The sequence below is a fragment of the Hesperophylax consimilis genome, unplaced genomic scaffold, assembly GCF_061612785.1.
Source record: "Hesperophylax consimilis isolate HC1 unplaced genomic scaffold, BYU_Hcon_1.0 scaffold_113, whole genome shotgun sequence".
NCBI lineage: Eukaryota > Metazoa > Arthropoda > Insecta > Trichoptera > Limnephilidae > Hesperophylax > Hesperophylax consimilis.
In genome coordinates, this window is record NW_028301336.1 from 23,268 (window position 1) to 39,805 (window position 16,538).

The window sequence follows — 16,538 nt, forward strand, 5'->3', positions numbered from 1 at the left end:
TTCGAACTTTGGAAGCAGTTTTCTCAGGCTCTATGGTACCAAATGGGCTGAAATTTAGGAAAAGTGGTGAGGATCATGGTACAAATCGAATTCAGTCAAAAAACTCCTAAAAGTTGAATTTTTTGAAAAAATCCTTTTTTTTATTGGACGCTAATTTTAGGCTTGGGTTAGAACCGTGGAAGAAGTTTTCTCAGGCTCTATGGTACCAAATGGGCCGAAATTTTGGAATAGTGGTAAGAATCGTGGTATAAATCGAATTCCGTCACAAAATCTCCAATTAGTTTGATTCTTAGAAAAATCATGATTCTTATGGACGCTTATTTCAGACTTGGTTTCGAACTTTGGAAGCAGTTTTCTCAGGCTCTATGGTACCAAATGGGATGAAATTTTGGAAAAGTGGTGAGGATCATGGTACAAATCGAATTCAGTCAAAAAACTCCTTAAAGTTGAATTTTTGAAAAAATCCTTTTTTTTATTGGACGCTAATTTTAGGCTTGGGTTAGAACCGTGGAAGAAGTTTTCTCAGGCTCTATGGTACCAAATGGGCCGAAATTTTGGAATAGTGGTAAGAATCGTGGTATAAATCGAATTCCGTCACAAAATCTCCAATTAGTTTGATTATTAGAAAAATCATGATTTTTATGGACGCTTATTTCAGACTTGGGTTCGAACTTTGGAAGCACTTTCTTCGGACTCTATGGTACCAAATGGGCTGAACTTTTGGAAAAGTGTTGAGGCATGGTACAAATCGAATTCAGTCACAAAATCTCCATCAAGAGGGATTTAAAAAAAAATCATGATTTTTATGGACGCTCATTTCAGACTTGGGTTCGAACTTTTGAAGCAGTTTTTTCAGGCTCTATGGGAACAAACGGGCTGAAATTTTGGAAAAGTGGTATGAATCGAGGTACAAATTGAATTCAGTCAAAAAACTCCATAAAATTGAATTTTTTGTAAAAATCCTTTTTTATTGGTCTTTAATTTTAGGCTTGGGTTAGAACCGTGGAAGAAGTTTTCTCAGGCTCTATGGTACCAAATGGGCCGAAATTTTGGAATAGTGGTAAGAATCGTGGTATAAATCGAATTCCGTCACAAAATCTCCAATTAGTTTGATTATTAGAAAAATCATGATTTTTATGGACGCTCATTTCAGACTTTGGTTCGAGCTTTGGAAGCAGTTTTTTCAGGTTCTGGGAAAAAAACGGCTGAAATTTTGAAATAGCAATAAGAATTGTGGTAAAAATCGAAATCAGTCACAAAAACTCCATTAAGTTTGATCCGTAGAAAAATCATGATTTTTATGGACACTTATTTCAGACTTAGGTTCGAACTTTGGAAGCACTTTCTTCGGACTCTATGGTACCAAATGGGCTGAACTTTTGGAAAAGTGTTGAGGATCATGGTACAAATCGAATTCAGTCACAAAATCTCCATCAAGAGGGATTTAAAAACAAATCATGATTTTTATGGACGCTCATTTCAGACTTGGGTTCGTAATTTGGAAGCAGTTTTTTCAGGCTCTATGGGAACAAACGGGCTGAAATTTTGAAATAGCAATAAGAATCGTGGTAAAAATCGAAATCAGTCACAAAATCTCCATAAAGTTTGATTCTTAGAAAAATCATGATTCTTATGGACGCTTATTTCAGACTTGGTTTCGAACTTTGGAAGCAGTTTTCTCAGGCTCTATGGTACCAAATGGGCTGAAATTTAGGAAAAGTGGTGAGGATCATGGTACAAATCGAATTCAGTCAAAAAACTCCTAAAAGTTGAATTTTTTGAAAAAATCCTTTTTTTTATTGGACGCTAATTTTAGGCTTGGGTTAGAACCGTGGAAGAAGTTTTCTCAGGCTCTATGGTACCAAATGGGCCGAAATTTTGGAATAGTGGTGAGAATCGTGGTATAAATCGAATTCCGTCACAAAATCTCCAATTAGTTTGATTCTTAGAAAAATCATGATTCTTATGGACGCTTATTTCAGACTTGGTTTCGAACTTTGGAAGCAGTTTTCTCAGGCTCTATGGTACCAAATGGGCTGAAATTTAGGAAAAGTGGTGAGGATCATGGTACAAATCGAATTCAGTCAAAAAAATCCTATAAGTTGAATTTTTGAAAAAATCCTTTTTTTTATTGGACGCTAATTTTAGGCTTGGGTTAGAACCGTGGAAGAAGTTTTTTCAGGCTCTATGGTACCAAATGGGCCGAAATTTTGGAATAGTGGTAAGAATCGTGGTATAAATCGAATTCCGTCACAAAATCTCCAATTAGTTTGATTATTAGAAAAATCATGATTTTTATGGACGCTTATTTCAGACTTGGGTTCGAACTTTGGAAGCACTTTCTTCGGACTCTATGGTACCAAATGGGCTGAACTTTTGGAAAAGTGTTGAGGCATGGTACAAATCGAATTCAGTCACAAAATCTCCATCAAGAGGGATTTAAAAAAAAATCATGATTTTTATGGACGCTCATTTCAGACTTGGGTTCGAACTTTTGAAGCAGTTTTTTCAGGCTCTATGGGAACAAACGGGCTGAAATTTTGGAAAAGTGGTATGAATCGAGGTACAAATCGAATTCAGTCAAAAAACTCCATAAAGTTGAATTTTTTGTAAAAATCCTTTTTTTATTGGTCTTTAATTTTAGGCTTGGGTTAGAACCGTGGAAGAAGTTTTCTCAGGCTCTATGGTACCAAATGGGCCGAAATTTTGGAATAGTGGTAAGAATCGTGGTATAAATCGAATTCCGTCACAAAATCTCCAATTAGTTTGATTATTAGAAAAATCATGATTTTTATGGACGCTCATTTCAGACTTTGGTTCGAGCTTTGGAAGCAGTTTTTTCAGGTTCTGGGAAAAAAACGGCTGAAATTTTGAAATAGCAATAAGAATTGTGGTAAAAATCGAAATCAGTCACAAAATCTCAATAAAGTTTGATTCTTAGACAAATCATGATTCTTATGGACGCTTATTTCAGACTTGGGTTCGAACTTTGGAAGCAGTTTTTTCAGGCTCTATGGGAACAAACGGGCTGAAATTTTGAAATAGCAATAAGTATCGTGGTAAAAATCGAAATCAGTGACAAAATCTCCATAAATTTTGATTCTTAGAAAAATCATGATTCTTATGGACGCTTATTTCAGACTTGGGTTCGAACTTTGGAAGCAGTTTTGTCTGGCTCTATGGTACAGAATGGGCTGGAATTTTGGAACAGTGATAAGAATCATGCTCCAAATCGAAATCAGTCACATAATCTCCGTAAAATTTGATTCTTAAAAAAATCATGACTTTTATGGAGCTCATTTCATACATTGGTTCGATTTTTCGAAGCAGTTTTCTCAGGCTCTATGGTACCAAATGGGCTGAAATTTTTGAAAAGTGGTTAGGATCGTGGTTCAAATCGAATTCATTCTTAAAATCTCCAATAAGTATTAAGTATTATTAGAAAAATCATGATTTTTATGGACGCTCATTTCAGACTTGGGTTCGAACTTTGGAAGCAGTTTTCTCTGGCTCTGTGGTACCAAATGGGCTGAAATTTTGGAAAAGTGGTAGCAATCGTGGTAAAAATCGAATTCCGTCACAAAATCTCCAATAAGTTTGATTATTAGAAAAATCATGATTTTTATGGACGCTCATTTCAGACTTTATGGAGATTTTAAGACTGATTTTGATTTTTACCACGATTCTTATTGCTATTTCAAAATTTCAGCCCGTTTGTGCCCGATGACAGTGATAAGAATCATGCTCCAAATCGAAATCAGTCACAAAATCTCCATAAAGTTTGATTCTTAGAAAAATCATGATTCTTATGGACGCTTATTTCAGACTTGGTTTCGAACTTTGGAAGCAGTTTTCTCAGGCTCTATGGTACCAAATGGGCTGAAATTTAGGAAAAAAGGTGAGGATCATGGTACAATGCGAATTCAGTCAAAAAACTCCTAAAAGTTGAATTTTTGAAAAAATCCTTTTTTTTATTGGACGCTAATTTTAGGCTTGGGTTAGAACCGTGGAAGAAGTTTTCTCAGGCTCTATGGTACCAAATGGGCCGAAATTTTGGAATAGTGGTCAGAATCGTGGTATAAATCGAATTCCGTCACAAAATCTCCAATGAGTTTGATTATTAGAAAAATCATGATTTTTATGGACGCTCATTTCAGACTTTATGGAGATTTTAAGACTGATTTCGATTTTTACCACGATTCTTATTGCTATTTCAAAATTTCAGCCCGTTTGTGCCCGATGGCAGTGATAAGAATCATTCTCCAAATCGAAATCAGTCACAAAATCTCCATAAAGTTTGATTCTTAGAAAAATCATGATTCTTATGGACGCATATTTCAGACTTGGTTTCGAACTTTGGAAGCAGTTTTCTCAGGCTCTATGGTACCATATGGGCTGAAATTTTGGATTAGTGATAAGCATCATGCTTCAAATCGAAATCAGTCACAAAATCTCCATAAAGTTTGATTTTTAAAAAAATCATGATTCTTATGGACGCTTATTTCAGACTTGGGTTCGAACTTTGGAAGCAGTTTTCTCAAGGTCTATGGTACCAAATGGGCTGAAATTTTGGAAAAGTGGAAAGAATCGTGGTACAAATCGAATTCAGTCAAAAAACTCCTAAAAGTTGAATTTTTAAAAAAATCCTGTTTTTTTATTGGACGCTAATATTAGGCTTGGGTTAGAACCGTGGAAGAAGTTTTCTCAGGCTCTATGGTACCAAATGGGCCGAAATTTTGGAATAGTGGTAAGAATCGTGGTATAAATCGAATTCCGTCACAAAATCTCAAATTAGTTTGATTATTAGAAAAATCATGATTTTTATGGACGCTTATTTCAGACTTGGGTTCGAACTTTGGAAACACTTTCTTCGGACTCTATGGTACCAAATGGGCTGAACTTTTGGAAAAGTGTTGAGGCATGGTACAAATCGAATTCAGTCTTAAAATCACCAATAAGTTTGATTATAAGAAAAATCATGATTTTTATGGACGCACATTTCAGACTTGGGTTCGAACTTTGGAAGCAGTTTTCTCTGGCTCTGTGGTACCAAATGGGCTGAAATTTTGGAAAAGTGGTAAGAATCGTGGTAAAAATCAAATTCCGTCACAAAATCTCCAATAAGTTTGATTATTAGAAAAATCATGATTTTTATGGACGCTCATTTCAGACTTGGGTTCGAACTTTGGAAGCAGTTTTCTCTGGCTTTGTGGTACCAAATGGGCTGAAATTTTGGAAAAGTGGTAAGAATCGTGGTACAAATCGAATTCCGTCACAAAATCTTCATCAAAAGGGATTTTTTTTTTAAATTATTATTTTTATGGACGCTCATTTCAGACTTGGGTTCGATTTTTCGAAGCAGTTTTCTCAGGCTCTATGGTACAAAATGGGCTGAAATTTTGGAAAAGTGGTAAGAATCGTGGTATAAATTGCGTTCAGTCACAAAATTTCCATAAAGTTTGATTCTTAGAAAAATAGAGATTCTTATGGACGCTCCTTTCAGTCTTGGGTTCGATTTTTGGAAGCAGTTTTCTCTGGCTCTATGGTACCAAATGGTCTGAAATTTTGGAATAGTGGTAAGAATCGTGGTATAAATCGAATTCAGTCACAAAATTTCCATAAAGTTTGATTCTTTGAAAAATCATTATTTATTTAGACGCTCATTTCAGACTTGGGTTCGAACTTTTGATTCAGTTTTCTTTGGCTTTTTGGTACAGAATGGGCTGAAATTTTGGAAAAGTGTTAGGAATCGTGGTATAAATCGAATTCAGTCACAAAATCTCCATAAAGAGGGATTTTTAAAAAAATCATGATTTTTATGGACGCTAATTTCAGACTTGGGTTCGAACTTTGAAAGCAGTTTTTTCAGGCTCTATGGGAACAAACGGGCTGAAATTTTGAAAAAGCAATAAGAATCGTGGTCAAAATCGAAATCAGTCTTAAAATCTCCATAAAGTTTGATTCTTAGAAAAATCATGATTCTTATGGACGCTTATTTCAGACTTGGGTCCGAACTTTGGAAGCAGTTTTGTCTGGCTCTATGGTACTTAATGGTCTGAAATTTTGGAACAGTGATAAGAATCATGCTGCAAATCGAAATCAGTCACAAAATCTCCATAAAGTTTGATTCTTAGAAAAATCATGATTCTTATGGACGCTTATTTCAGACTTGGTTTCGAACTTTGGAAGCAGTTTTCTCAGGCTCTATGGTACCAAATGGGCTGAAATTTTGGAACAGTGATAAGCATCATGCTTCAAATCGAAATCAGTCACAAAAACTCCATAAAGTTTGATCCGTAGAAAAATCATGATTTTTATGGACGCTTATTTCAGACTTGGGTTCGTTATTTGGAAGCAGTTTTTTCAGGCTCTATGGGAACGAACGGGCTGAAATTTTGAAATAGCAATAAGAATCGTGGTAAAAATCGAAATCAGTCTTAAAATCTCCATAAAGTTTGATTCTTAGAAAAATCATGATGTTTATGGACGCTTATTTCAGACTTGGGTCCGAACTTTGGAAGCAGTTTTGTCTGGCTCTATGGTACTAAATGGTCTGAAATTTTGGAACAGTGATAAGAATCTTGCTCCAAATCGAAATCAGTCACAAAATCTCCATAAAGTTTGATTCTTAGAAAAATCATGATTCTTATGGACGCTTAGTTCAGACTTGTTTTCGAACTTTGGAAGCAGTTTTCTCAGGCTCTATGGTACCAAATGGGCTGAAATTTTGGAAAAGTGGTATGAATCGAGGTACAAATCGAATTCAGTAAAAAAACTCCATAAAATTAAATTTTTTGTAAAAATCCTTTTTTTATTGGACGCTAATTTTAGACTTGGGTTAGAACCGTGGAAGCAGTTTTCTCAGGCTATAAGGAACCAAATGGGCTGAAATTTTGGATAAGTGGTAAGAATCGTGGTATAAATTGAATTCAGTCACAAAATCTCCATAAGGGGGATTTAAAAAAAAATCATGATTTTTATGGACGCTCATTTCAGACTTGGGTTCGAAATTCGCAAGCAGTTTTTTCAGGCTCTATGGGAACAAACGGGCTGAAATTTTGAAATAGCAATAAGAATCGTGGTAAAAATCGAAATCAGTCACAAAATCTCCATAAAGTTTGATTCTTAGAAAAATCATGATTCTTATGGACGCTTATTTCAGACTTGGGTTCGAACTTTGGAAGAACTTTCTTCGGACTCTATGGTACCAAATGGGCTGAAATTTTGGAAAAGTGGTGAGGATCATGGTACAAATCGAATTCAGTCACAAAATCTCCATAAAGAGGGATTTAAAAAAAAATCATGATTTTTATGGACGCTCATTTCAGACTTGGGTTCGAACTTTTGAAGCAGTTTTTTCAGGCTCTATAGGAACAAACGGGCTGAAATTTTGAAATAGCAATAAGAATCGTGGTAAAAATCGAAATCAGTCACAAAATCTCCACAAAGTTTGATTCTTAGAAAAATCATGATTCTTATGGACGCTTATTTCAGACTTGGTTTCGAACTTTGGAAGCAGTTTTCTCAGGCTCTATGGTACCAAATGGGCTGAAATTTTGGAAAAGTGGTGAGGATCATGGTACATATCGAATTCAGTCTCAAAATCTCCCTTAAGTTAGATTCATAGAAAAATCATGATTTTTATGGACGCTTATTTCAGACTTGGTTTCGAACTTTGGAAGCAGTTTTCTCAGGCTCTATGGTACCAAATGGGCTGAAATTTAGGAAAAGTGGTGAGGATCATGGTACAAATCGAATTCAGTCAAAAAAATCCTATAAGTTGAATTTTTGAAAAAATCCTTTTTTTTATTGGACGCTAATTTTAGGCTTGGGTTAGAACCGTGGAAGAAGTTTTTTCAGGCTCTATGGTACCAAATGGGCCGAAATTTTGGAATAGTGGTAAGAATCGTGGTATAAATCGAATTCCGTCACAAAATCTCCAATTAGTTTGATTATTAGAAAAATCATGATTTTTATGGACGCTTATTTCAGACTTGGGTTCGAACTTTGGAAGCACTTTCTTCGGACTCTATGGTACCAAATGGGCTGAACTTTTGGAAAAGTGTTGAGGCATGGTACAAATCGAATTCAGTCACAAAATCTCCATCAAGAGGGATTTAAAAAAAAATCATGATTTTTATGGACGCTCATTTCAGACTTGGGTTCGAACTTTTGAAGCAGTTTTTTCAGGCTCTATGGGAACAAACGGGCTGAAATTTTGGAAAAGTGGTATGAATCGAGGTACAAATCGAATTCAGTCAAAAAACTCCATAAAGTTGAATTTTTTGTAAAAATCCTTTTTTTATTGGTCTTTAATTTTAGGCTTGGGTTAGAACCGTGGAAGAAGTTTTCTCAGGCTCTATGGTACCAAATGGGCCGAAATTTTGGAATAGTGGTAAGAATCGTGGTATAAATCGAATTCCGTCACAAAATCTCCAATTAGTTTGATTATTAGAAAAATCATGATTTTTATGGACGCTCATTTCAGACTTTGGTTCGAGCTTTGGAAGCAGTTTTTTCAGGTTCTGGGAAAAAAACGGCTGAAATTTTGAAATAGCAATAAGAATTGTGGTAAAAATCGAAATCAGTCACAAAATCTCAATAAAGTTTGATTCTTAGACAAATCATGATTCTTATGGACGCTTATTTCAGACTTGGGTTCGAACTTTGGAAGCAGTTTTTTCAGGCTCTATGGGAACAAACGGGCTGAAATTTTGAAATAGCAATAAGTATCGTGGTAAAAATCGAAATCAGTGACAAAATCTCCATAAATTTTGATTCTTAGAAAAATCATGATTCTTATGGACGCTTATTTCAGACTTGGGTTCGAACTTTGGAAGCAGTTTTGTCTGGCTCTATGGTACAGAATGGGCTGGAATTTTGGAACAGTGATAAGAATCATGCTCCAAATCGAAATCAGTCACATAATCTCCGTAAAATTTGATTCTTAAAAAAATCATGACTTTTATGGAGCTCATTTCATACATTGGTTCGATTTTTCGAAGCAGTTTTCTCAGGCTCTATGGTACCAAATGGGCTGAAATTTTTGAAAAGTGGTTAGGATCGTGGTTCAAATCGAATTCATTCTTAAAATCTCCAATAAGTATTAAGTATTATTAGAAAAATCATGATTTTTATGGACGCTCATTTCAGACTTGGGTTCGAACTTTGGAAGCAGTTTTCTCTGGCTCTGTGGTACCAAATGGGCTGAAATTTTGGAAAAGTGGTAGCAATCGTGGTAAAAATCGAATTCCGTCACAAAATCTCCAATAAGTTTGATTATTAGAAAAATCATGATTTTTATGGACGCTCATTTCAGACTTTATGGAGATTTTAAGACTGATTTTGATTTTTACCACGATTCTTATTGCTATTTCAAAATTTCAGCCCGTTTGTGCCCGATGACAGTGATAAGAATCATGCTCCAAATCGAAATCAGTCACAAAATCTCCATAAAGTTTGATTCTTAGAAAAATCATGATTCTTATGGACGCTTATTTCAGACTTGGTTTCGAACTTTGGAAGCAGTTTTCTCAGGCTCTATGGTACCAAATGGGCTGAAATTTAGGAAAAAAGGTGAGGATCATGGTACAATGCGAATTCAGTCAAAAAACTCCTAAAAGTTGAATTTTTGAAAAAATCCTTTTTTTTATTGGACGCTAATTTTAGGCTTGGGTTAGAACCGTGGAAGAAGTTTTCTCAGGCTCTATGGTACCAAATGGGCCGAAATTTTGGAATAGTGGTCAGAATCGTGGTATAAATCGAATTCCGTCACAAAATCTCCAATGAGTTTGATTATTAGAAAAATCATGATTTTTATGGACGCTCATTTCAGACTTTATGGAGATTTTAAGACTGATTTCGATTTTTACCACGATTCTTATTGCTATTTCAAAATTTCAGCCCGTTTGTGCCCGATGGCAGTGATAAGAATCATTCTCCAAATCGAAATCAGTCACAAAATCTCCATAAAGTTTGATTCTTAGAAAAATCATGATTCTTATGGACGCATATTTCAGACTTGGTTTCGAACTTTGGAAGCAGTTTTCTCAGGCTCTATGGTACCATATGGGCTGAAATTTTGGATTAGTGATAAGCATCATGCTTCAAATCGAAATCAGTCACAAAATCTCCATAAAGTTTGATTTTTAAAAAAATCATGATTCTTATGGACGCTTATTTCAGACTTGGGTTCGAACTTTGGAAGCAGTTTTCTCAAGGTCTATGGTACCAAATGGGCTGAAATTTTGGAAAAGTGGAAAGAATCGTGGTACAAATCGAATTCAGTCAAAAAACTCCTAAAAGTTGAATTTTTAAAAAAATCCTGTTTTTTTATTGGACGCTAATATTAGGCTTGGGTTAGAACCGTGGAAGAAGTTTTCTCAGGCTCTATGGTACCAAATGGGCCGAAATTTTGGAATAGTGGTAAGAATCGTGGTATAAATCGAATTCCGTCACAAAATCTCAAATTAGTTTGATTATTAGAAAAATCATGATTTTTATGGACGCTTATTTCAGACTTGGGTTCGAACTTTGGAAACACTTTCTTCGGACTCTATGGTACCAAATGGGCTGAACTTTTGGAAAAGTGTTGAGGCATGGTACAAATCGAATTCAGTCTTAAAATCACCAATAAGTTTGATTATAAGAAAAATCATGATTTTTATGGACGCACATTTCAGACTTGGGTTCGAACTTTGGAAGCAGTTTTCTCTGGCTCTGTGGTACCAAATGGGCTGAAATTTTGGAAAAGTGGTAAGAATCGTGGTAAAAATCAAATTCCGTCACAAAATCTCCAATAAGTTTGATTATTAGAAAAATCATGATTTTTATGGACGCTCATTTCAGACTTGGGTTCGAACTTTGGAAGCAGTTTTCTCTGGCTTTGTGGTACCAAATGGGCTGAAATTTTGGAAAAGTGGTAAGAATCGTGGTACAAATCGAATTCCGTCACAAAATCTTCATCAAAAGGGATTTTTTTTTTAAATTATTATTTTTATGGACGCTCATTTCAGACTTGGGTTCGATTTTTCGAAGCAGTTTTCTCAGGCTCTATGGTACAAAATGGGCTGAAATTTTGGAAAAGTGGTAAGAATCGTGGTATAAATTGCGTTCAGTCACAAAATTTCCATAAAGTTTGATTCTTAGAAAAATAGAGATTCTTATGGACGCTCCTTTCAGTCTTGGGTTCGATTTTTGGAAGCAGTTTTCTCTGGCTCTATGGTACCAAATGGTCTGAAATTTTGGAATAGTGGTAAGAATCGTGGTATAAATCGAATTCAGTCACAAAATTTCCATAAAGTTTGATTCTTTGAAAAATCATTATTTATTTAGACGCTCATTTCAGACTTGGGTTCGAACTTTTGATTCAGTTTTCTTTGGCTTTTTGGTACAGAATGGGCTGAAATTTTGGAAAAGTGTTAGGAATCGTGGTATAAATCGAATTCAGTCACAAAATCTCCATAAAGAGGGATTTTTAAAAAAATCATGATTTTTATGGACGCTAATTTCAGACTTGGGTTCGAACTTTGAAAGCAGTTTTTTCAGGCTCTATGGGAACAAACGGGCTGAAATTTTGAAAAAGCAATAAGAATCGTGGTCAAAATCGAAATCAGTCTTAAAATCTCCATAAAGTTTGATTCTTAGAAAAATCATGATTCTTATGGACGCTTATTTCAGACTTGGGTCCGAACTTTGGAAGCAGTTTTGTCTGGCTCTATGGTACTTAATGGTCTGAAATTTTGGAACAGTGATAAGAATCATGCTGCAAATCGAAATCAGTCACAAAATCTCCATAAAGTTTGATTCTTAGAAAAATCATGATTCTTATGGACGCTTATTTCAGACTTGGTTTCGAACTTTGGAAGCAGTTTTCTCAGGCTCTATGGTACCAAATGGGCTGAAATTTTGGAACAGTGATAAGCATCATGCTTCAAATCGAAATCAGTCACAAAAACTCCATAAAGTTTGATCCGTAGAAAAATCATGATTTTTATGGACGCTTATTTCAGACTTGGGTTCGTTATTTGGAAGCAGTTTTTTCAGGCTCTATGGGAACGAACGGGCTGAAATTTTGAAATAGCAATAAGAATCGTGGTAAAAATCGAAATCAGTCTTAAAATCTCCATAAAGTTTGATTCTTAGAAAAATCATGATGTTTATGGACGCTTATTTCAGACTTGGGTCCGAACTTTGGAAGCAGTTTTGTCTGGCTCTATGGTACTAAATGGTCTGAAATTTTGGAACAGTGATAAGAATCTTGCTCCAAATCGAAATCAGTCACAAAATCTCCATAAAGTTTGATTCTTAGAAAAATCATGATTCTTATGGACGCTTAGTTCAGACTTGTTTTCGAACTTTGGAAGCAGTTTTCTCAGGCTCTATGGTACCAAATGGGCTGAAATTTTGGAAAAGTGGTATGAATCGAGGTACAAATCGAATTCAGTAAAAAAACTCCATAAAATTAAATTTTTTGTAAAAATCCTTTTTTTATTGGACGCTAATTTTAGACTTGGGTTAGAACCGTGGAAGCAGTTTTCTCAGGCTATAAGGAACCAAATGGGCTGAAATTTTGGATAAGTGGTAAGAATCGTGGTATAAATTGAATTCAGTCACAAAATCTCCATAAGGGGGATTTAAAAAAAAATCATGATTTTTATGGACGCTCATTTCAGACTTGGGTTCGAAATTCGCAAGCAGTTTTTTCAGGCTCTATGGGAACAAACGGGCTGAAATTTTGAAATAGCAATAAGAATCGTGGTAAAAATCGAAATCAGTCACAAAATCTCCATAAAGTTTGATTCTTAGAAAAATCATGATTCTTATGGACGCTTATTTCAGACTTGGGTTCGAACTTTGGAAGAACTTTCTTCGGACTCTATGGTACCAAATGGGCTGAAATTTTGGAAAAGTGGTGAGGATCATGGTACAAATCGAATTCAGTCACAAAATCTCCATAAAGAGGGATTTAAAAAAAAATCATGATTTTTATGGACGCTCATTTCAGACTTGGGTTCGAACTTTTGAAGCAGTTTTTTCAGGCTCTATAGGAACAAACGGGCTGAAATTTTGAAATAGCAATAAGAATCGTGGTAAAAATCGAAATCAGTCACAAAATCTCCACAAAGTTTGATTCTTAGAAAAATCATGATTCTTATGGACGCTTATTTCAGACTTGGTTTCGAACTTTGGAAGCAGTTTTCTCAGGCTCTATGGTACCAAATGGGCTGAAATTTTGGAAAAGTGGTGAGGATCATGGTACATATCGAATTCAGTCTCAAAATCTCCCTTAAGTTAGATTCATAGAAAAATCATGATTTTTATGGACGCTCGTTTCAGACTTGGGTTCGATTTTTCGAAGCAGTTTGCTCTTGCTCTATGGTACCAAATGGGCTGAAATTTTGGAAAAGTGGTATGAATCGAGGTACAAATCGAATTCAGTCAAAAAACTCCATAAACTTGAATTTTTTGTAAAAATCCTTTTTTTATTGGACGCTAATTTTAGACTTGGGTTAGAACCGTGGAAGCAGTTTTCTCAGGCTATAAGGAACCAAATGGGCTGAAATTTTGGATAAGTGGTAAGAATCGTGGTATAAATTGAATTCAGTCACAAAATCTCCATAAGGGGGATTTAAAAAAAAATCATGATTTTTATGGACGCTCATTTCAGACTTGGGTTCGAAATTCGCAAGCAGTTTTTTCAGGCTCTATGGGAACAAACGGGCTGAAATTTTGAAATAGCAATAAGAATCGTGGTAAAAATCGAAATCAGTCACAAAATCTCCATAAAGTTTGATTCTTAGAAAAATCATGATTCTTATGGACGCTTATTTCAGACTTGGGTTCGAACTTTGGAAGAACTTTCTTCGGACTCTATGGTACCAAATGGGCTGAAATTTTGGAAAAGTGGTGAGGATCATGGTACAAATCGAATTCAGTCACAAAATCTCCATAAAGAGGGATTTAAAAAAAAATCATGATTTTTATGGACGCTCATTTCAGACTTGGGTTCGAACTTTTGAAGCAGTTTTTTCAGGCTCTATAGGAACAAACGGGCTGAAATTTTGAAATAGCAATAAGAATCGTGGTAAAAATCGAAATCAGTCACAAAATCTCCACAAAGTTTGATTCTTAGAAAAATCATGATTCTTATGGACGCTTATTTCAGACTTGGTTTCGAACTTTGGAAGCAGTTTTCTCAGGCTCTATGGTACCAAATGGGCTGAAATTTTGGAAAAGTGGTGAGGATCATGGTACATATCGAATTCAGTCTCAAAATCTCCCTTAAGTTAGATTCATAGAAAAATCATGATTTTTATGGACGCTCGTTTCAGACTTGGGTTCGATTTTTCGAAGCAGTTTGCTCTTGCTCTATGGTACCAAATGGGCTGAAATTTTGGAAAAGTGGTATGAATCGAGGTACAAATCGAATTCAGTCAAAAAACTCCATAAACTTGAATTTTTTGTAAAAATCCTTTTTTTATTGGACGCTAATTTTAGACTTGGGTTAGAACCGTGGAAGCAGTTTTCTCAGGCTATAAGGAACCAAATGGGCTGAAATTTTGGATAAGTGGTAAGAATCGTGGTATAAATTGAATTCAGTCACAAAATCTCCATAAGGGGGATTTAAAAAAAAATCATGATTTTTATGGACGCTCATTTCAGACTTGGGTTCGAAATTCGCAAGCAGTTTTTTCAGGCTCTATGGGAACAAACGGACTGAAATTTTGAAATAGCAATAAGAATCGTGGTAAAAATCGAAATCAGTCACAAAATCTCCACAAAGTTTGATTCTTAGAAAAATCATGATTCTTATGGACGCTTATTTCAGACTTGGGTTCGAACTTTGGAAGAACTTTCTTCGGACTCTATGGTACCAAATGGGCTGAACTTTTGGAAAAGTGGTGAGGATCATGGTACAAATCGAATTCAGTCACAAAATCTCCATAAAGAGGGATTTAAAAAAAAATCATGATTTTTATGGACGCTCATTTCAGACTTGGGTTCGAACTTTTGAAGCAGTTTTTCAGGCTCTATGGGAACAAACGGGCTGAAATTTTGAAATAGCAATAAGAATCGTGGTAAAAATCGAAATCAGTCACAAAATCTCCATAAAGTTTGATTCTTAGAAAAATCATGATTCTTATGGACGCTTATTTCAGACTTGGGTCCGAACTTTGGAAACAGTTTTGTCTGGCTCTATGGTACTTAATGGTCTGAAATTTTGGAACAGTGATAAGAATCATGCTGCAAATCGAAATCAGTCACAAAATCTCCCTAAAGTTTGATTCTTAGAAAAATCATGATTCTTATGGACGCTTATTTCAGACTTGGTTTCGAACTTTGGAAGCAGTTTTCTCAGGCTCTATGGTACCAAATGGGCTGAAATTTTGGAACAGTGATAAGCATCATGCTTCAAATCGAAATCAGTCACAAAAACTCCATAAAGTTTGATCCGTAGAAAAATCATGATTTTTATGGACGCTTATTTCAGACTTAGGTTCGAACTTTGGAAGCACTTTCTTCGGACTCTATGGTACCAAATGGGCTGAACTTTTGGAAAAGTTGTGAGGATCATGGTACATATCGAATTCAGTCTTAAAATCTCCCTTAAGTTAGATTCATAGAAAAATCATGATTTTTATGGACGCTCGTTTCAGACTTGGGTTCGATTTTTCGAAGCAGTTTTCTCTTGCTCTATGGTACCAAATGGGCTGAAATTTTGGAAAAGTGGTATGAATCGAGGTACAAATCGAATTCGTCAAAAAACTCCATAAAGTTGGATTTTTTGTAAAAATCCTTTTTTTATTGGACGCTAATTTTAGACTTGGGTTAGAACCGTGGAAGCAGTTTTCTCAGGCTATAAGGAACCAAATGGGCTGAAATTTTGGAAAAGTGGTAAGAATCGTTGTATAAATCGAATTCAGTCACAAAATCTCCATCAAGAGGGATTTAAAAAAAAATCATGATTTTTATGGACGCTCATTTCAGACTTGGATTCGAAATTTGGAAGCAGTTTTTTCAGGCTCTATGGGAACAAACGGGCTGAAATTTTGAAATAGCAATAAGAATCGTGGTAAAAATCGAAATCAGTCACAAAATCTCCACAAAGTTTGATTCTTAGAAAAATCATGATTCTTATGGACGCTTATTTCAGACTTGGTTTCGAACTTTGGAAGCAGTTTTCTCAGGCTCTATGGTACCAAATGGGCTGAAATTTTGGAAAAGTGGTGAGGATCATGGTACATATCGAATTCAGTCTCAAAATCTCCCTTAAGTTAGATTCATAGAAAAATCATGATTTTTATGGACGCTCGTTTCAGACTTGGGTTCGATTTTTCGAAGCAGTTTTCTCTTGCTCTATGGTACCAAATGGGCTGAAACTTTGGAAAAGTGGTATGAATCGAGGTACAAATCGAATTCAGTCAAAAATCTCCATAAAGTTGAATTTTTTGTAAAAATCCTTTTTTTATTGGACGCTTATTTTAGACTTGGGTTAGAACCGTGGAAGCAGTTTTCTCAGGCTACAAGGAACCAAA

General features: G+C 35.3%; 1 protein-coding gene across 1 annotated transcript in view; it reads right to left on the reverse strand.

The window, feature by feature from the left end:
- Positions 1-16,538, reverse strand: part of LOC149408686 (uncharacterized) — a 66,530-nt gene that overhangs the window by 17,271 nt on the left and 32,721 nt on the right. The window lies entirely within an intron of this gene.